This window comes from Cryptomeria japonica, chromosome 10 (genome assembly GCF_030272615.1).
Source record: "Cryptomeria japonica chromosome 10, Sugi_1.0, whole genome shotgun sequence".
Lineage (NCBI taxonomy): Eukaryota > Viridiplantae > Streptophyta > Pinopsida > Cupressales > Cupressaceae > Cryptomeria > Cryptomeria japonica.
The window spans coordinates 745,878,408-745,900,476 of NC_081414.1; positions in this window are offsets into that span (position 1 = coordinate 745,878,408).

The window sequence follows — 22,069 nt, forward strand, 5'->3', positions numbered from 1 at the left end:
GATCCTCTAAAGAAACAGTGATATTACCTATTCAAGTAGGACTAGTACAAAAGGATACTATATGTCAGGTCTTAGATATTGATTTCACCTACAATATCTTGTTAGGACGACCCTGGATACATGAAATGCAAGCAGTACCTTCTACATATCACCAGTGTGTCAAGTTTCCTTATGATGGACAAGAAATCTTCATATCAGCTGATCATAATCCATTTCAACATTGCAACGCAATGGGGGCAGCCCAGAATAGTTTGGTTCCTCATAATAGAGAAAAGCAACGATCCTTAACATCAGATCTACAAACAGCAAAGCCCAACTCCTTATGGGGAGACTTCAAGCAGAAAATGCAAATCAAAGACCAAGGCATGGGAGAATACTCTTTGGAGCCGTTATGTTTGGCCAAATTACCAACATCACCTAGATTGCATGGTTTGCCTACCACATCAACACATCTGGCCACTCAGCCCATCACTAAATTTGATGGTACCTTCATCCAATTGGGTACTCTAGCACATGAATCAGAAGATAAGGACGTTCTTAGCTGGTTATATAAAGATGAAGAAGAAGATCATAGAGCAGCCGCTTTGGACATTGTTCTACCAACACACCTGTATGGAAAAGGCTACTTAATCATGAAGCAAATGGGATATGGTGGTAAAGGACCTATTGGGAAACACAAAGAAGGAGTCACTGAACCTATAGATCTTCCTTCACAACCTAGTAGAAAAAAAGCAGGATTGGGTTCTAAACTCACGTTCCTATTGAAACGGCCACCACACACAACTATAGAACCTCAATGGAAGGAAAAGAAGAAGTACAAAGAAGATTCCTGGTAGGAAGCACTTTTTGAATCAACAGAAACAATCCGCAAGGCACGGGAACGTCAAGATCAGAAGTTACATCAGGGGAAGCTTCTAAGTCATAAAAAGGCCCTATCTGCAGCAGTAGCTCATATTCAAACACCAATATCTCAAGAACAAATCATACCATCTCCAGATACCATTCTTCCTCCCTAAGGAAGCACAGTCTATGAACAAATCCAGAAAGTAGAAGACGGATCTGATACCGAATCAACAAAAACCATCAAAATGGTATCCATCATCAAAGATTTGTTTTCACCATACAACACACCTGTTTGCAGCACAGATAGAATCTGGGATGATGCCTATGAGACAGATTCCAATGAATATGAATGGGGTATCTGCTCTAATGCTACTACAGATATCCCTGATGATACTGATTCTATATCTCTTTCTCAAGAAGAACATAACGCAGAAGATAGACCTCTTGAATTTGGACCACAAAATATCTATGACGCCAAGGAAAGCGAACAGGAACATTATGAACAAGTCTATGTGGAAGATAATACCATCGAAGACCTCGACGAAATCCTGAACTTCTTTAAAACCAAGAACAATCATGATGAAAACTTTGTCCTAACACTTACAGTAGCAGAACTTGATCCACCCAATGATTTCTTACCACTTGTCTTTCCTGACCTCATCGACTGGGACAAACCTGAAATCCATGATATACCAATTTTCCCAGATGATGCATCTATTATCCATTACCTATGTACCGTAAATCTAGAAACAGGCTCTACCAGTGAACAAAATAACGATGTCTGTCAATCAGGGAGTGCCAAGTCTCTCAGTCGCAAAAATACACCAAATAAAGGATCTGATGCTGAAAACCAGTCAATGACAGCTCTAGATCACAAAAAAGTAAAAATAAAGGACGCATCTGAGGGTGAAAACCTTTTTAAGGCACCTAACGATGGGAGACATGACACTCTTCCTGAACATTTTAATGAGCGATCACCTATTTTGATTGAGCCCACTCAATCAATCAACATTGGTACCATAGAAGCAGCCAGAAACATACACCTTGCAGAATCTCTGACAGAGGCAGAAATATCCGCGTTCATCATCTTCTTTAAAGGACAGCAAATCAACTTTGCTTGGTCATATGCTGATATGCCTGGAGTGGATCCGCACTTAATCATACATCACTTGTCCATTTCTGCAGGAGTTAAACCAGTCAAGCAAAAGCTACGGAAGATGAATCCACAGGTGGCACTCATGGTCAAAACTGAACTGAAGAAACTATTAGACGTCAAATTCATTCAACCCATTGACTATGTAGAGTGGATTTCCAACATCGTCCCAGTATCAAAACTAGATGGTAGTATCAGAATCTGCACTGACTTCAGAGATGTCAACAAAGCTTGTCCAAAGGACGACTTTCCTCTACCTAGTATCGACATAATTGTAGATCTCACAGCAAGCCATGCAATGCTCTCACTAATGGACGGTTTCTCAGGCTATAATCAAATCAAGATAAAATAGCATTCACCTGTCCTTGGGGAACGTACTGTTGGAATGTTATGCCTTTTGGCTTAAAGAATGTAGGGGCCACTTATCAAAGAGCAATGACAACAATATTCCATGACATGATGCATACATTTATGGAAGACTATGTGGATGATTTACTCGCTAAATCCTTCACTAGAGCTGAACATCTTGGCATCCTAACAAAGATTTTTGATCGATTGGAGAAATTCCAGGTCAGGCTCAACCCTAAGAAGTGTGTCTTTGGGGTTACATCAGGCAAGTTACTAGGCTATATTGTCTCAGCTAAAGGTATTGAAGTAGATCCAGTAAAGGTACAAGCCATTATGGACATGCCACCACCACAGAATATCAGTCAACTCAGATCTCTACAGGGATGACTTCAATCAATCAGGCGATTCATCGCTCAGCTAGCAGATAAAAGTCTACCATTTAACCATTTACTACACAAAAATGTACCATTCAAATGGGAGGCCAAGTGTGTAGAATCTTTTTACCAAATCAAATAGTATCTGATGAATCCACCAGTTCTAGTACCACCAGTCACAGGAAAGCCACTTATCCTATACATCTCAACAACAGATATATCACTGGGGGCACTATTGGCACAAGAAGATCAACAAGGGAAGGAACGGGCTATATACTACATCAGTAGGACATTGAATGGCTATGAACTCAACTATACATTCATTGAAAAGGCTTGCCTAACAGTGGTCTTCACATCTCAGAAGTTCTGATATTATATGCTAGCACACACCATCAAGCTCATAGAAAAAATTGATCCTCTCAAATATCTACTCAGTAAGGCAGCTCTTACAGGCCGATTGGCTAAATGGGTCATGATTCTTAGTGAATTCGACATCCAATACACAGAAAGACGAGCCATCAAAGGACAAGCAATTGCAGATCAGCTAGCTGAAGCACCGCTACCAGGAAAACAAACCATGGAGATCGAATTTTCGGACAGGGACGTTCTTGCTCTTTCTACTAAACAATGGATCCTATACTTTGACGGATCCTATACACAACATGGTTCGGGTGCTGGCATTTTGTTCATTACTCCTGAAGGGCACACTATACCAAGATCATATAAGCTTATGTTTCCATGCACAAATAATGTAGTTGAATATGAGGCATTGGTTATAGGCATCAAAATGGCTGTAGAATGGAAAATCACAGAGTTAAAGGTCTATGGAGACTCACAACTAGTCATCAATCAAATCAACAATGACTATCAGACAAAGGATGACAAGCTACTACCCTACAAGCGCATGGTGGATGACTTCAAATAGTATTTTGTGCACATCACCTTCGAACAACTACCAAGGTTGAACAATAAAGCAGCCGATGCAATGGCTACAATCGCTTCATTACTACAAATTCCAGAGCAACAGAGTTGTTACGAGTTCTTGGTAGAGCAACTATTCTCCCCCGCCTATGACCACTCTGAATCCCATGTTATCTATGCCTTGACTGGTTCATATTCTCCGTTATATGGACCAATATATGACTACCTCAAGCACAATATCTTACCCATTGACCAATCCCATAACCAAAAACATAACTTTATCCGACAAGCTGCCCGTTACACCCTTATTGCTGATACTTTGTATCGTCGAGGTCTCGATGGTACTCTTCTTCGTTGCCTTGATCGTAATGATTCCGATTCTGCTTTACACGAGCTTCATGAAGGTATTTGTGGCACACATTCCAATGGCACTACTCTTGCTAAAAAGCTTCTAAGGATGGGATACTACTGGCCTATAATGGAGAAAGACTCATATCACTTCGCTAAGAAATGTCCTAAATGCCAGATCCATTGTAATCTGATACATGCCCCAGCACAGGAACTATAGCCATTTACAACATCCTGGCCCTTTTGTCAGTGGGGACTAGACTTAGTGGGCAAAATTCACCCTTCATCATCAAATGGACACAAGCTCATTATAACTACAATAGAATACTTTACCAAATGGATCGAAGCAGTTCCCATGACCACAGTGACAAGGAAACAAATTGCCTCTTTTATCCTAAATTATCTGATCTGCAGATATGGTATTCCAAGTTCAATCATCATAGATAATGGATGGCCCTTCAAGAATCAAGATGTCCATGAACTATGCGAAAAATTCAAAATCCAACATAGGTTCTCTACACCATACTACCCGCAGGGAAATGGTCAAGCAGAAGCATCTAACAAGACAATACTAAAAATCCTCAAGAAAATAGTGAATGACGTAGGCAAAGATTGGCACGTACAACTCAATCCAGCACTTTGGGCATATAGAACCAGCATTCGCACACCTACAGGAGCAACACCATATTCATTGGTGTATGGATCAGAAGCCATTTTACCCCTGGAGGTAGAAATCCCATCTCTCAGAGTCTCTTTGAAAGGCTTAATCCCAGATGAAGAGTATCGAGTTAACCGACTGCAAGAACTTGAACTATTAGATGAAAGATGCCAACATGCTTACACTCACCTCAAAGCATATCAGCAATGCATGTGCAGAAGCTACAATCACAAGGTCATTCCCCACAACTTCAAGGTTGGTGACCTAGTCCTCAAAGAAAATCCAAGAAATCAGCAAGATCGAGAAAAGAAAGGGAAATTTGAACCTAACTGGTTGGGTCCCTATGTTATCATATCAGTCTATGGATCAGGTGCCTATCAGCTAACAAATTCTGAAGGAGATGTGCTCGACAAACCAACTAACAGCATTCATTTGAAGAAGTACTATACTTAAGTAGCCTAGTGCATGGAAAAAGCCAAAAACAAACAAAACAAAAAAAAAAAAAATCAAAAAATCCAGAAAAAGCAAAAACACAAAGTACAATAAAAACAAATGGTGAAAACCTGGTAAACAGGCGCCCTTGTGAAAGAACGGCTCCTCTATCTATTTCCATGCCATTTTATCCATCAAAACACTATCGGCCATTGCCCGACACTTAGCATATATTCATTCAAGACATACTTAGCATAGTCACTATCCTGGGTTATCCATCTATATCTATCCTCTTACCACATCCCACCATGGCTTGGTAATCACTGTACATGATCATATCTAGAGGCACACTCAGCTAGGGGCATTAACTTATTCAAACTCTTGCAACCATTCAAGACATCAAGGATATCTGCAAAAACTCCACAGCTTGACATCCAACAAACAAAACTATACTTCATCGCAAAAACCAAAACAACACAATTCACAAAAATACCAAGGATGGATGATTTTCTGAAGTACTAAATGTTGCATTCTTGCATAAAGTCTTGACTAGTTTTGCATTTTGAACTTTTTGAATTCTTGGATTCTCTTCCTTGTCTCACTAAATGCTTCACAGCTAGAGGTCAAGGGGAACTTCCAATATTTTCTTAGTCTTCTGTCTGGGAGGCGATCACTTGTACTATGTGAATACATGCCTCGAGACGTGATATATCAAAAATCACTGAAGGCCTGATTCCACTTCACGCACACAAATGATCAAATCTTGTCTGTTTACGCAATACGCACTTAGGTCGTCCTGGTTCAATTATACCTTGACGCTTGTGCTATCTTGCCAAATCAAAATCATGTAAATTTTGCTCAGGTCATTATGGTTCAATTATACCATTATGCTTGTATAAATTTTCAACATATCCAAAAATCAATAAATGCTCAATGATGATATCTACAAAGAAAGCAAACAAGTGGTTATATCGGATGGCAAATGCAAAACGAGGATGCTCCAAACACACTTAGTTGCATATCATTTTACAATTAGTTGCATATCAGTTTTTAATTAAGTTGCATATCATTTTATTTATTAGTTGCATATCATTTTAAAAAATCATTGCATATCATTTTACATGTAGTTGCATATCAAATCATACATCTCATTTTCAAGATACATCTCACAACATATAAAAGCATACATCCTGCATCACACATTCTATCATCTATGTAAGCATTGCATCAATAAATAGCCCACATAACATGCATCCATATACACACATCACATGATCCAAAATGGTGTCATCTATATATATCTCAAAAATAATCCAAATGTACAAAATGTGTCAAAACTGTGTCCAGTACAAAGAATACAATGCTCAAAATACAATGGAGAACATGTCTCTCAAGTATGACTATCTCCTGACAGAGATGGTCTCGCTCCAGATGCACCCGCCCCTAGATCTCCAGGAGGGTCCTATCTCGGTGGCCCCATAACACCTCGGCTCTCAGACCGTGACCCAGTAGCTCGAGATCGGCTGGATCTTGACTATGCAAAACTCTGTACTCGCCGGTCCCTGGGTACTACCACCTCATAGTGCCGCCTGTAATACTCTGCCTCCTGGGCTCTCAGCGCCAACTCTCTCAGGGTGTCTCTCATCGGACCACCCGCCGCTGCTCTTTGCATGCTGGACACCACCTCCTCCACTCGCCCCCGCCGCTCTATCTCGGTATCTCGCTCAGTGGTCAACTAAGAAATCTGTCGCTGATAGGTCAAAATCTGCGCCTGCAGCTACTGAACCGTAATCTGCAAGGTCCGCATCTGCGCATCCTCCATATGACCCGGGACCCGAACCCGTAGCGGTACCTGTGCTGGAGGAACCCCTCCCACTCGGCCTGTCCTCGGTGCTGGAGGTGGGAGCACATCTGTCCTCCTCTGAGCTGGTCACCTAGGCTCATCATCACCCCCCACCGTAGCTAGCACCTCCCCCACTCTCCCCTCTCCCCTCTCCCCCGACTCCGATAGCCAATCCACCTCTCCTCCTGTCGATCACCGCCTGTCTCACTGCTCTATCCACACCTCTATCCCCTCTCCTCCCTCTATCCTCTTGCCTCCCTCTGACTCCCCTCCCTCATCCTCCTCCTTTATCATCCCCATCATCTTCATCATCTCCCCCATCTCCCTCCTCCTCATCTGAATCAAAGGCTGGCCTCATCTCCTCAGGATCAGAGATCCTGGCCACTGCCCGCGTAGCAAATAATCGGGCAAACTCATCTGTCATATCCGCATCCTGAATCTCAGAGGCATAGTCCCATATCTGCCTGGCTAACCCCACAAACTCCTCCACTGCCACGACACTATCAATGGTCGGCCCCCAATCCACCACATCCTGTTGTCGCCGTGCATATAGGCATGCTCCCTGTGGAATACCCTGCTCGCGCCTGAACTGCCTCAAAACTCGGGTAACCACAAACCTCTCTATGACGAACGGGGTCCGCCTGATCAGGTACCTGGTCATAAATACAAAGGGCATCTCCAGCCCATCCTTAGCCCACAACTCGCATCCTATATACGGTCGCCAGGTGACCATATCTATGTCATCCAACACCCTCCTCCAATGCTCTAGTTTGCCCAGCTTACACTGGACAACTAGACCCCTGTATTCGTAGGCATATGCACATCCTACAGGCCTGTCTCTGTCTGCTAGTGGCCTTGTTGCTAGAATATGCTCCCAGCACCATACCTGTAATAATGTCACGCCAGCTGACAAACTGCCATAACCGAGGTATACTACCTCATGCAAACCCCTGTATAAATGAGCCAACATCGCTAACCCCCATGCAAACCTCCACCCCTGCATAACCATCTCCTCCAAAACTAGCCCCCATCCCATCGAGAATCCCTTTGACTTGCGATCAAGGCAAAGGAATCCACCAATAAACCCTGCTAGTACGGATGGCAGGGGTGCGTAGTCCAGGTCTAGAAACTCCTGCCATGGGATCTCATAGCCACAGACGATATCATCCTGAAAAATATGACGGAGTGCCTCTGTCCCACCCTCCTCCGACTGCTTGTATGGTAATAATGCACCTACTACAGGGATGCGCAGAATCCGATAACAGTCCTCAGGTGTGACTGTCATCTCTCCAGTGGAAAAATGGAAGGTGTTGGTGTTGCTATGCCACCTCTCTACCAAAGATATCAAAAGCCCCCGGTTCACAGTGAACCGAGGCATATCCAAGAGAGAGGTCAATCCACATCTCTCAATAATATCCAGATCAGCCTGCGACAACCGCAGTATCAATGACCACGGTCTGGGAAATCTCTCCTGTGACTACACCACACCCAATCGCTCCTATCAACAAGCAAACCAAATCCAATATCAGTTTCCACATCAAAACAACGATATCAAAATCAAATTTACATCAACAACATGAAACAATTTGCTCATCTATATCAAAGTTCAAAATCCTATGATTTCATATCAACTTGTAAAACAACTCAAGTTATCAAAAACTATATCAAAACTTGTAACACAACTCAAGTCTCCACAATCACATAAACTTGTAAAACAACTCAAGTTTCCCACCCATATCAGCTTGTAAAACAACTCAAGTTTCCAACCCATATCGGCTTGTAACACAACTCAGGCTTCACACACACATTGAACTTGAAACAGAATACACAAATAAATCATCTTCTGATCAATACAACACATTGATATCTATACATAACTTGGAAAATCGCAAATCCAAACAAGTTATACCAACACTCATATTGGATAAATCCATCACATCATGACAGGCAAACAAACCAAATTTTCAAATCGGCCCATCTTCCAAAATTTTTTTAGATGTGCTAAAACAGATACTCAATGTGCTAAAAACCTCCCACGCGCTAAGCTACTTTTCCTACATGCTAATCTATTTACCCTATGTGCTAGGTTAACCCTACGCGCTAATCTTTTCCTCCCATGCGCCACCTAACCTACCCTATGCGCTAGACTGACTCTACGCGCTAATCTATCCCTCCTAGGCGCTACCCGTTTGGCCCTATGCACTAGGTTAACCCTACGCGCTAAACCCCCTTACCCATGCAAACCCCTGCGACCCCTATGTGCTAGGTCTACCCTACGCGCTAACCTATTGCCCAGATGCGCTACCCAACTGCTGCCATGCACTATTCTACATGTATGCACTAAACTATTAGTTTTATGCGCTATCCTATCTAGTTCGGACGCAACCCCTAATATTAAACTTGATGTGCTACTCTAAACTTCGTATGCGCTAATCTAGGCCCTAGACGCGCTAAACCGTTAAACCCGAACTTTGAAATTAAAAAAATGACTAAAAATGACAAAATAAAAAGTTAAAAGAGGATCAAAAACGTTGACTTACTGGTGGTCCACGCGCTGCAGGTCTCCGGTACCTTCGAACGCGCTCGAAACAGTGTCTATGATAAGGAATAGGCATTTTCTCTCCAGAGCAAATTCTCTTTCTCCAAGGTCAACAAAGCACAAATGAATCTAAATCAAGCCCTTTTCCCCTTTTATAGGAGGAAAATGAAATTAGGGTTAGCCGAACAGACCTGTAATATAGCTGTGGTGTCCCCTATACCATAACATTTGTAACTTATCGGGAGATGAATCAATTTGCACACTTTTCACATACACGAACTCATACACATCATACGCAACTCATCAAATCAACTCAAAAATTTTCAAAAATATTGATTCATCTCCCGAGGGGGCATCACACATCAAATCAAATCTGGGGCACGACTTGCAAATCAAAAGAGCAACACAAAAATTCCATTTGATCATAAATCACAAAAACACATCATTTTCTTTGAAATAACATGTGCACACACGTCACTTCAAAGAGGGGCAAAATGTAGACGTATAAAAATGACCATATTCCTAAATGAATATTTTATGTTCATTTCTCTATTTAATTAAATCCAATTTAATTAAATTATCCACATTCTTCTATTTTATTAAGTAAATTACTCAATTTATTTAAATAAAATTCACCATACCCATTTAATGAATAAATCATTTTATTCAATTAAATCCCCCTATCCACTTTTAATTAAATTCAAATTTAATTAAATAGTTATCCTAAATTAAATAAATCTAATTTATTTAATTACAACCAAATTGAATTAAAATACTTTATTTCAATTAAATCCTATTATCCCACTTGCCTTCCCAAACCCCTTTCTAATCCCTTCTAGAATCTTCTAATCGCTTCTAATCAACCTAACCCCTCCTCTAAACTTTGTCACATCCCTAAGCAAAGGGAGGTCACTTCTCAAAACCTCAAAGTCTTTGATAACCATTAAAGGCTTCAAGTCTTCAACCACTTAATTCCTCAAAGTCTTTGATAACCATTGAAGGATTTCAACTTTCAACCACTTAATCCCCAAAGTCTCTAATAACCATTAATGGTTAACTCAAACCCTCCTACATGGTTAAAACATTTGTTTTGACTCAACCTCTACCCAACCCAAAGGTCTCATCAGGCCTTTAATGCTTTGACCATGATTATCTCTTAAACATTTGCACAAAGGTTTATCCTTGGATTAACTCTTAATCCAGTGGGTAATCCTAATCTTAGCTTGACCCTTACCCTCTAGATAACCATGAGCTCTTCTCAGGCATTTAATGTCTCCAACCCCTTTTCTCAACCAATCTTATGTTAACATTTGTCACCATTTCATTGGTGCCAAATACAAACATGGATTCCCAACTTTCAAACTCAACCCTTGATTAAATCATTCGATCCTGACCATCCATTGCCCTATTTTTGCTATAAATAGAGCTCTCATTCCTCCATTTTCACAGATCATCCTTCAAATTTGTATTATCACACTTATGCTCAAATACATTCAAGCTTTCATATCATTTTTATGCTCATCATTTTAAGCCTCTTTTAGAATAGAAATTAGTCTAAATATGCATGTTTAGAATACTTTCTTTATTATTTAGCTCAATCATAGACTAAATATATTATGTTAGGATAGTATTTATACTAATCTTGTCATTTTATAGTTAGTTTATTGCATTTCTAGCATCATGCATATCTTAGGATTCATCTCATATTAAATCAACAAAAAGTATCCCTCGTTCTTGCATTTGCCATCCCTAAACCATTTTGCTCAGCGATCTGAGAGCAAAAACATTGGTTTGAGGGACATTGTGAGATAAAGAACCATGGGACCCTCCTTGGGAAGCTGAGTAATACTTCCTTACTCCATAGCTTGCACCAAGAAGTCTTGTGTGTATGTGTGGACTAGTATTTAACAATATTTTCACATATTGAGTTCTATCAGCCCACTTTTCCCGCATACAATATGTTATAAGTCCTTTAACGAGGGTACCTTTAACAGGATAAAGGCACTAACTGGCCTTGATCAAAATCCCTTAACCGGGTGGCACCTAACAGTGTCTTTGTAATTTCCTAACAGGGATGGCTCTTAACTAGGTGTACTCCATAAGAGTACAAATTTTGTGAGTTCCTACTCATACCATGGTTTCCTCCCATTTGGGTTTCCACGAGATAAATTCTTGGTGTCACTATCAAATTTTCATGCATGCATATGTTACTTCAATGATTAAGTGTGTTGTTGGTTTTTAGATGAATGCAGATTTAAGTTAAAGCTTAAATTGTGAAAATTGATTAAGTGTTGATTCACCCCTCCCCTCTCAGCACCATTTGGAACTAACATATTTGTGATGAAGAGATTGAGATTTTGTGAATAGATGACATGATCAGTTATTTATGTTGTCATTTATGGCAACTAATGTCAAATGATGTTCCTGATGTCTGGTTTTGTCATCTAAGTGATTTGGTTTACTGGAAGATAGGGTTTACAGGCAGAGAACTAAAGTTTGTGAAATAGGACTTTTACCGGTAAAGAAGAATTATTTTGATTGGATCCAATGATCGGCGATGATTGGTGATTTGTGGTTTGGATGGTGAACTCATATCATGGAAATGTGTATATGACTGGAACTAGAACTTGTGGAGATTACCGGAAGACGTGTTTCAAATTTTTTATGAGGTTTTGCTAAGGTTTTAGTAGGGTTTAAGACCGATGAAGAAATCATCAAACCGGTAATGATTTTTGTTATGACAGTGATCGACAATGAGTCTACATGAAGTTGGTAACATGACACAACCCATGTGAAATATTTAATTGTTGTTTTGGTGCGATTTAAGGAATATTTTCTTGGGAATCAGCAAAACGCTTAGTAGAGTGTTTTAAGGATACAAATCAGATTTCCGTGATGGGTTATGATCAACCAACGACTGATATTGCATTGTAATTTGTTGCAATGATCTATATAATGATCTATGATGATCTCTTATGATTTGAATTATGAATTCAAGATGTAATTAAGGTTTTGTGGCCGACCTAGTTGAGATGGCTATTTAGGATGACACAGTTGATGTTTAGTGTGTCGGTGGTCTTAGAGAATGTGTTAAGTCATCCAAGTGCAGTGTGAGATCTTCTTGAGAGTTGCATAGTGTTGTGTATAATTGGATCTGATAAAGCAAGTAGAGAAGTGCAAGTAACTGATCATTTTCTTACTGTTGTTCCCTAACAGTTGCAGCAGGTTAAATCCCTTAACCGGGTAGATCCTAATGGGCCTTAGACATTTAAGTCCCCTAACAGGGAAACTGTCAAAAGAGTGTTAAATCCTCTCATGAGGTTGATCCTAACAGATCATCAAGATCCTAACCAGGCTGCAAGGCAAATCCCCTAACCGGGTGACTCCTAACAGGGTCTGCTCCTAACCGGGCATATTGTAAGCTCCTAACAAGGTGTACTTCAAAAGATTACAAATATTTGTGGGTGCCAACTCCCACTATGGCTTTTTCCCATTTGGGTTTCCACATCAAAAACTTATGGTGTTCATGTGATGTTCTTGTTTATGTTTCATTTCATGCATTATTTCTGAGACATCGGTTATGATGTTTTATTAGAAGTTTATCAGAGGTTACCGGTACTGATAAGGAGTTGTTTGAGAAAGTATCTGATCTTATTGATAAGGTTAATGAGTTGGTAAATGATCAAGTTTATATGATTTCTTTGGTGGTGAAAGTATTGATAGTTGTCGTAAATGATTTGATTAATGTGTTAAGAAAATCTGATAAAGAGGTTGTTAGATTTGATTAAAGAAGTTGAGATATTTGTTAAATGGTTTCAGATTTGAGATAAGTTTGTTTTTGAGTTAAAGTTTTAATTGGTCTTAATACTGATTCACGGCCCCTCTCAGTATTAACCAGATCCTCATAGGATTAACAGGTACTCCTATGGTGATTGGATGTAAGTTGATAAAGGATGATGACTCTCTTAAATAAAATCAAACCAGATATAGATCTATGATTGGTGGATTACTATATTTTACTCAGAATAGACGAAATATTATGAATGTTGTATGTCTTCCTGCTAGATTTCAAGTTGATCCTAGGGAATCTCATGTTGTGTTGTTGTAAGGGACAATTAATTTTGGCTTATGGTATCCTAACGATGATGACTTTAATTTTAGTGCTTCTATAGATGTTGATTGGGTAGGTGATGTTGATGATCGAAAGAGTACTAGTGGTGGTGCATTTTTATTGGGAAAGAGATGGTTTCATGGTTAAGTAAGAAGCAAGTTCTCATTTCTTTATCTACTATAGAGGCTGAGTATATTATTGTTGCTAATAATTGTACTCAAGTGATATGGATGAAGTAGATGTTAAAGGATATCAGAGTTGTTTATGATGAGCCTACTGATATATTTTGTGATAATTCAAGTGCTATCAACATTTCTAAGAATCCAGTGTTGCATTCAAAGACTAAGCATATATCAATCAAGTTTCAGTTTTTAAGAGAAAAGGTGAATGAGAAGGAAGTCAAATTGGATTATGTATCTACAAATGAACAAATTGTAGATATCTTCATGAAGCCTTTTAGCCTCAAGAGACTTTTGAGTATCTCAGAGAGAAGCTAGGGGTGATTGCCCCTCTTGATAAGAACTAGGATGCATGAATTTGCATCAGTCCGATGAACTTCATAGTCATATCTTGTTATCCAGATTGATGTGGTGGCTACTACTGAGGGGGAGTAGTTAGTTTTGTGGATCAGATTTTCTGTGTGATTTATGGTTTGCATATGTGCCTTTTGCATTGATGTCAAAGGGGGAGAGAAATCATGTGAAAAATTGTCATATCTTTTTCTAAGTCTAAGGGGGAGAAGTTGATCCTTCTTCATATTCTAGGAGAGAGAATATTTTCTTTGTCATTAATTGTTTTTCACATTATATGTTTCCATCAATGCCAAAGGGGGAGATTGTTCAATAATGTGTTTGGATTGACTGAGTGGTGTGTTGTCATTGATGTCAACATATTCTTTTGTGTGTTTCAGTGTTGCAGTCAGATAAAGTGAGTTGGTTTGACTAGTGTGTTGTAGATGAGGTGTTGTAGATTAAAGGGTTTCAATATAAGTATCTCTAGTTGATTCAACTTAAGTTTTAGTAGTTTGCATGGAGATTTTATTGTGTTATGAGATCTGGTATTGCGGTTGGTTTTTAAGTTGTTGAGTGTTGATCAATGTTCTATATTTTGATCTACATTACTCCAATTTGTAATGTCTTGGGTTGTGGATGTGTGGAATGTATTTGGGATGTTCAGGTGTGTCCTCAATTTAGATGGTTCGTGATTTTGTAGTCTGCAAGTAAATCTTTCAATTTGACAGTCATTGTAGTTAGTGTTCTTTAAGTTTGGTATAATGATGATGATGATGATTCTAGTAATTTGAGTTGGTGTGGATGTTGTGGTAATTCATGATGCTTGTGGATGTTTCAAGATCATGTCCTATTTGTGTTGGTGATTCGCATTGGGCATTGAGCACGTTATTGATGATTTTCCTTGTCCGGTGGTGTTCTTCATGTTCTTAGTCGACATGTTGATTATAGAATGTTGTGGATGTTTGAGGCGTAATTATTGGAGGTGTTTCATGTTTGAGGTGTTGATTTTGGTTCATACTACATCTTAGTGGCCATTGTTTTGGTTTGCATGTGTTATTGTAGCGTGTATGGGTTACATATTTATAATTTGAGATGTGTGTTGACCCAACCTCGAAAGATAGGTTGTTGATATTTATAAATAAGTGTAATACTCATTGAGAGAGGTATCTGTGTGTGCAAGTAATGTTTTGATCTTTTGGAAGCAGTGAAGAAGTGTGAAAGAGCAGATTATATGCCTAACAATAACTTTAATCAGACATGAGGAGATGCTATTTTATCAGTTCATGATCTTTTGAATGTAATTCGAATGTGTTTGTAAGACAATGAGTCTTCCCACGGTTGTTTCCCTCTATTGCTTTGATCAATGAGCTCTAGGAAGTGTGCTTGAATGCATGTGCATTCCCCATTGTAATATTTCATATACTTCTAACAAGGTATCATCATATTGTGGGTAGGTTCCCACCGTGATATTTGCCTTGACCAAGTTTTCCATGTCAAAAATATCGGTGTTATGTGTGTTATTGATGTGGTGTTGATTTATGCTTTCACTATTAATTATTAGATCTGAAATTATGTTTGAGTTAGGATTTTGAGAAAACTGGTTCAGCGCCCCTCTCCATTTTCTACCTTGTTGCCAACGGTAAGAGAAAAATAGTGGGAATAAAATGCAGAGGAGGAAATAAAAAATAATTATAGACTGACACAAGAGTTGTAGAAGGAATACAATGAAATTAAATCTTCCAAAGACAGATTGACCGGATCTTGAAAACAAACAATGAGATATATAAAACAAACTATTTGGGAGGAAATAATGAAGAGGATTGACCAATTGTGTCAGCTATTTGAATTGATTGGAAGTCTAACAGTGCATTATGGGAAGCTCATTGAATACATTGCTCAGAACAAAAACGCGACTTCAAGAGAGAAAATTGCAAAATAAATTATACAAATAGTCTACAAAGCCAATGACAAATATTTGGCATCCAAGGGAATTCACGTCTGCATTGATACCTCAGTAAATACACCATCTATCATTCAAAATGTATAAAAATACGGGTTCACATGAATGTCTAGATAATGCTACAAAAAAGATGAAGAATATACTTGGAAATGTACAAAGATTGACAGATCTTGGTTTACCGAAGAGTTTTGACACAACACAACAATATATTGAAAATGTTGCTTTCAAAAATAAGATCAAGGAGAAAATGAAAATTTTATTTCAACTTGTTTCCTAAGGACACAAAGAAGGTTAAATTTTTGGGCTTCACCAAACCATTGATAACCTTGAATGCAACTTTGGATGAAACATTATTGTCAAGTTCCACTTCCAATTATGAATTGCTAACAAATTTTCAAGTCACCCACTATATTTTATAACAAATTGGACTTCCATTAGATGGAGAGTGGAGCATTCTACAAAAGTTGATACAATTTCATAATATGTATTGTATAGTTTGTATTCCCAAATTCTTTTAACTTTTCTACTTTACTTTATTTGTAATTTCAACCATATTGTAATTTGTCATGGCTTGAATTAACTATTTTTTATGAATGTGTAATTACTATTAATGTTGTCATAATGTAATTACTAATGCAACAGTTTTTTTATTCTAGAATATTGAATCAAATAAATAATTACTAATGCAATCTTATTTGTGAACACTGAAAATATAGTAGTACATTAATTTATTAACTTGTAAATGAAAATTTGAAAAATTCAATTGCATATTAATATTAAATGACATTAACAGACAAATAAAATATCATCAAACACATTTAAGATTTTGTAATATGAATGATGAAATACATTATATAGTAAAAGGTTAATAAATACCTAGTAACTGCTAGTGCTAAATCTCTTAAATTTGTCAAATCATCTCATCATATTGATCATCAAATTGAGAGCTTCCTTGATTCTTGTCAATGTTTTCTTCACTCTACATAACTCCACTTAACTGTATCTCAAAACTACTAGTACATGTGTCACTGTCATTCATCATGTCACTGTTAATTGTCCCACTTTGGTTTGAAGTGTTGCCCAACCCTCTTCTTTCACATTTAGACTTCTAGATTCCCAATGCCCTTTCATAAGGAAAAATTCGAACATCATACCTAGATGTATACAATCGCAAGCAATTTTTCAAATTCTTGTCTATTTTGTTTCTTATCTTTGATTTTAAAAACCCTAAAGAATTGAAAATTTCTCATCCTCCACCAAACCCAATATCATGTTTTGACTTAAATCAGCAAGTTTGAAATTTTTTGATATTGAAATAAGAAAAATTTCTCTCTAACCTAGGTTTGCCCAAACCTTTGTTGCCGATCCCTCTTCCGAGGGTTTCTCCATTTTTCAATTGTTCCAAATGATGCCTCGTAGTTATTACAAAACAGACTAATTTCTCTCTAAGAATAATTTCATTTAAAATTCCATCTATAGTTTTTCCATTGAACTCTACAAATCTGCAAAATTGGCCTATCAAATTCATTAGCCTCTAACGATAATCAGCTAGGCTATTGAGATCCCAATATTGAGGAAACACAATGGACATGGCTTCAATTAATTCATCATGAGGGAATCATTTTCTAATTTCTAAGGAAACAAAAGAGGTGATTATCTTCAGACTAGTAGTTACAGACTCAACAATATTACTAAAATCTTCTCTTGTGACATTTACTTCTTCCTTCTTAGGGTGGTTTCCTTGTTCTATGACCATGGCAAGGTAGTGTGATGAGGGCACAACCCGAAGAATAGAAAACACAACAAAAGAGACACAGAAAATCTATATTTTATTATTATCTGAAAAAACTAATTTCAATACATGCAATTACAAATAAGAATCAATCCTCACAGGCTGCAATACAACAATTTACAGAGTTTTCTGGAAAACCCTTACAATGCAATTTCCCAACCCAAAAACAAAACTCCCCAAAATATCACATACAACAACTATTACAAGTTTCCTCAAATGAGTCCTAAATAGATTTCCACCATTTTGGAGCTGAAATTACAATTTAGAAATTACCAGTTGGCGGACAAATGCCAAAACATGAAATTGGAAATATGATTTAATACAGCCAAATTAGAAAATTGAAACTTTCCAAAAAATTGTCCAACTTTTGGCAGCCATAACTTTTGATCCGGGAATCAGATTTATGAACCGTTTAAAGTGTCAAAAATATCTTTGAGTGTAGAATATGCTAAGAAACCACTCTACTAATTCCCACCATTTTCGGGTTTGTTCAACACCATTTAATACCTCAAACTTGACTTGGAAGAATTTTTTTTTGGTTTTTCGAGAAATTAAATTTCAAACCATAAATGATTTGAACTTGATTCTTGCACCAAAGTGCTTATTTTTCCTTCCTTAAGCTTCCTGAAAAATTTGGGCTCCATTCATCTTTAAATAAAAACCAACTTTTTTTTTGGCAATTAGCTAGAAAAAGCAACTTGTTCAGAGAGTTTGAATCTCTTCTTCATCCAAATGGGTATCCAGAACTGCAAAAAATATTACAAGAAAACTAAACAAAAATGAATATTTTTGGGTGATGTAGGATTCCCCTTACACCACCAAATTATCTTGCATCATAGTGCATTGGTATCTCAAATCTACATACAGTGACACATAACTCCCTGTTTGCATTAAATTAAAATAAATTATTAGGATTGTTCAAATTTGTCACTATCTATCAGCTAGCAATTTTTTCATTTGCAAATGTTTATTCTGATTGATAGAAGTTATCGAGGGTCACGCATATCATTTTACGTATCTTAGCATGTTTTGCAACATACATAGCTCTTTCTTGGGCTTTTTTTGCATGAAGGTTCATTTCCTGTAGCATGGAGAGAAAACCTGGTAAAGTTAAGATTGTCTCTATACCACTTAACCTACGAAGCAAGTCAGGAGATTTGTCCACTATGTGGTGATGTTCGTTCATTACTCAAAAGAAGGATCAATATTCTGAATAAACTTGATATGCTAGTCCATGCAAGGAGATCCATCTAATATTTACATCCTTAAGATGATTCTTCTTATCAGTTATTCCATCTACAAAATTTTGAAATTCCAAAAAAATTCTTGGACTTCGACAGAAGTATGTGTAGAGTTCTCTAACTAAATCTTCAACATTTGGTTACTAAAGGATACTTGCTCACAAGTTTAATGTTGGATATTGTTGCTGCTAGGATATGTTGTTGTCATTGATGTCAGCATAATCCTGTGTTCTGGTATTTTGGTCTTGCAAAGTAATTGATTTGGTTTGGTTTATTGATGAGGAGTTGTGGTTCAATTATAAAGTATCTCTACTTCATCTTTATTGGTTTTAGTGATTCGAAAGCTTATTTGATCATATTAGTTGATCTGGTTTATAGTTTGGTTCTTCTATTTAGTGGTTGGCTGAGTTTGGTATTTGATCTAGTGTGCTCTAGTGTGATCAGATCTTGAGTTGCGATTTTGGGAGAATGTTTAGAACGATCATGTGTATCTTCAATTCAGATGGTTCATGATTTAGTGCTCCACAATTTATCTTTCCATGTGGGAGTTTCTACTGTTAGGTGTTCTTGAGTGTCAGTGTGTTGATAGATGAAGATTTGAAAAAGTGGTGTTGGTGCAGCTATTGCATATGATTATAATGTGTTTGTTGGTGTTTCATAATCATGTCCTATTTGTTATGGAGGTCAACATTGATTATTGTGCATGGTATTGGTGATTTTGTTGATCTATTGGTGTTCTTCATGCTATGTGACCTTTTTGGTGGTGTAGCATGTTGTGGTTGATCTTGGTGAGGTTTGCGGTGGTGTTGCATGTTCAAAGATTTGATTTAGGTCCATGCTATTTCATTAATGACATAATATTGGTCTAATGGTTTGTGTGATGGAATTTGTAAATTAGGTCTTATTGGGTTGAGTTGACCTTGCTATCAAGGTTGATTATCTATATAAATAGGTGTCATGTTCATGTAATTTGATATGTGTGGTTGTGTCTGCAATATCAGAGAGCTATGTATGTGCAAACAAATGAATTCATCTTTTAGATGTGGAGTAATGAGCAGTGAGTGTTGTAGAGAAGACAAGTGTACTTAATCAGAACTGGTATAAGGCATTAGAAGATGTTACTCTTTCAGTTCAAGTAATTCCAGATTGTTGTCTAATATTTGTAAGGTAGTGAGCCTTCCCTAGGTTGTTGCCCTTTGTTATTTTGAGTAGTGAGCTCTAGGTAGTGTGCCTGAATGAATGTGCATTCCACATTGTAATATTTTTTACATACTACTGCAGTGTATCATCTTCTTGTGGGTAGGATCCCACCATGGTTTTTCCCTTAACCAGGTTTTCCACGTCAAAATCTTGGTGTTATGTGTTTTGTTATTATTATGTCTATCTTTATTGTTGCTGCAGTTGATAAGTTTTGAATTTGTGATTAATTTTCTTAATCCGACGAAAACTAATTCACCCCCCCCCCCCCCCCCCCTCTCATTTTTCCTTCATTATTGTTGCCAACAATTGGTATCAGAGCTAGATCCTCCAGAAGAATATTGGCTTCTTGAGGAGATCTGAGATGGAAACTTATGTGTTCAAGAAGGAAAGTCTGAGATTTTATGGGAGAAATTATACTCTCATGAAAGGACCAAATGGAGGTGCACTTGAAATGTCTTGGAGAAGATTATTGAAAGATTACAAAGAGTACCTACACTATTCCTCAGAATCAACCAATTACTGCTAATGAGATCAAGGATGTTGAAAAATAATAAGAGCTAAGGAAGCATTGTTGAGTCCCTTGAGTGATTCAGAGATGACTAATGTTATGGGACTTTAGATTTCACATGAAATCTGGGTGAAGTTGGAAACCTTGTATGAAGGAGATAAGCATGTCAAAGTCATTAAATTATAGAGTTTGAAAGGAAAGTATGAGATGATGAAGATGGAAGAAGATGAGAACATATCATCCTTCATGGCTAAGGTGAATGAGATTTTTCTAGGTATCAGATGTGCCGGTGGAACCCTTGAGGAAGATGAGATTGTTTCTATGGTGTTGAGATCATTTCCCCCTACTTACAAACACAAAGTAGTTGATATTGATGAGATCGGAGTGTGACCACTATAACAAGATACATGCTATTTGGAAAACTTGTTGCATTTGAGTTGAGAAAATTTGGAGAAACACATGGAAAATCTAAGATTACATATAGAGCATAAGTATCTGAGAAGCAGAAGTATGATCTGGGAGAGAGTTCATGTAGGATTTCCAGATATGAAAGAGAAATAAGAGAGATGGAAGAGCAAGAAAGAGAATTGGAAGAGCTTGAAGCCCTTATTGCTCGGAGATTGCCTAAGGGTGTTGTAAGTATGATGGAAAATTGCCTTTGAAATGCTTTTCTTGTAATAAGATAGGACATTTTGCTTCTAGGTGCCCTGAGAGAATGTCTAAGTACACTAGTACAAAAACAACAATATATTGTTAGTCCCAACCAATGCTGAGAGGGGAGGGGTGAATCGGCACTTTAATGGTTTAAAGAATTAATACCTTTTTACTCAAGTCTGCACTAACTTAATATTCATCAATACAAACTGTTATTGTATGAGAACATTCATGCATGAAAAGATACACAATAACACCAAGATTTATCTTATGAAAACCCAAATGGGAGAAAACCATAGTGTGAGTAGAAACTCACAAAATTTGCACTCTTCTAGTGGAGTATGCCTAGTGAGGAGCCATCCCTGTTAGGAGATTACAAAATCACTGTTAGGTGCCACTAGATTAATGGATTTTCTTTAAGGCCTATTAGTGCCTTTACGTTGTTAGAGGTACCCTAGTTTTTTTATTAGAGTAAAAATAGGTTTTAAAGGGGCCCCAAAACCCTTTATAAAAAGACCTTACAAGATAAAAGCATTAAGAAACCAAGAGGAACATATGAAAGAAAAACCAGCATAAAAACTAGAAAATCTAGCTAAAAGCCCAAAAAAAAACCTGCAAAAGCCAGCCTGACC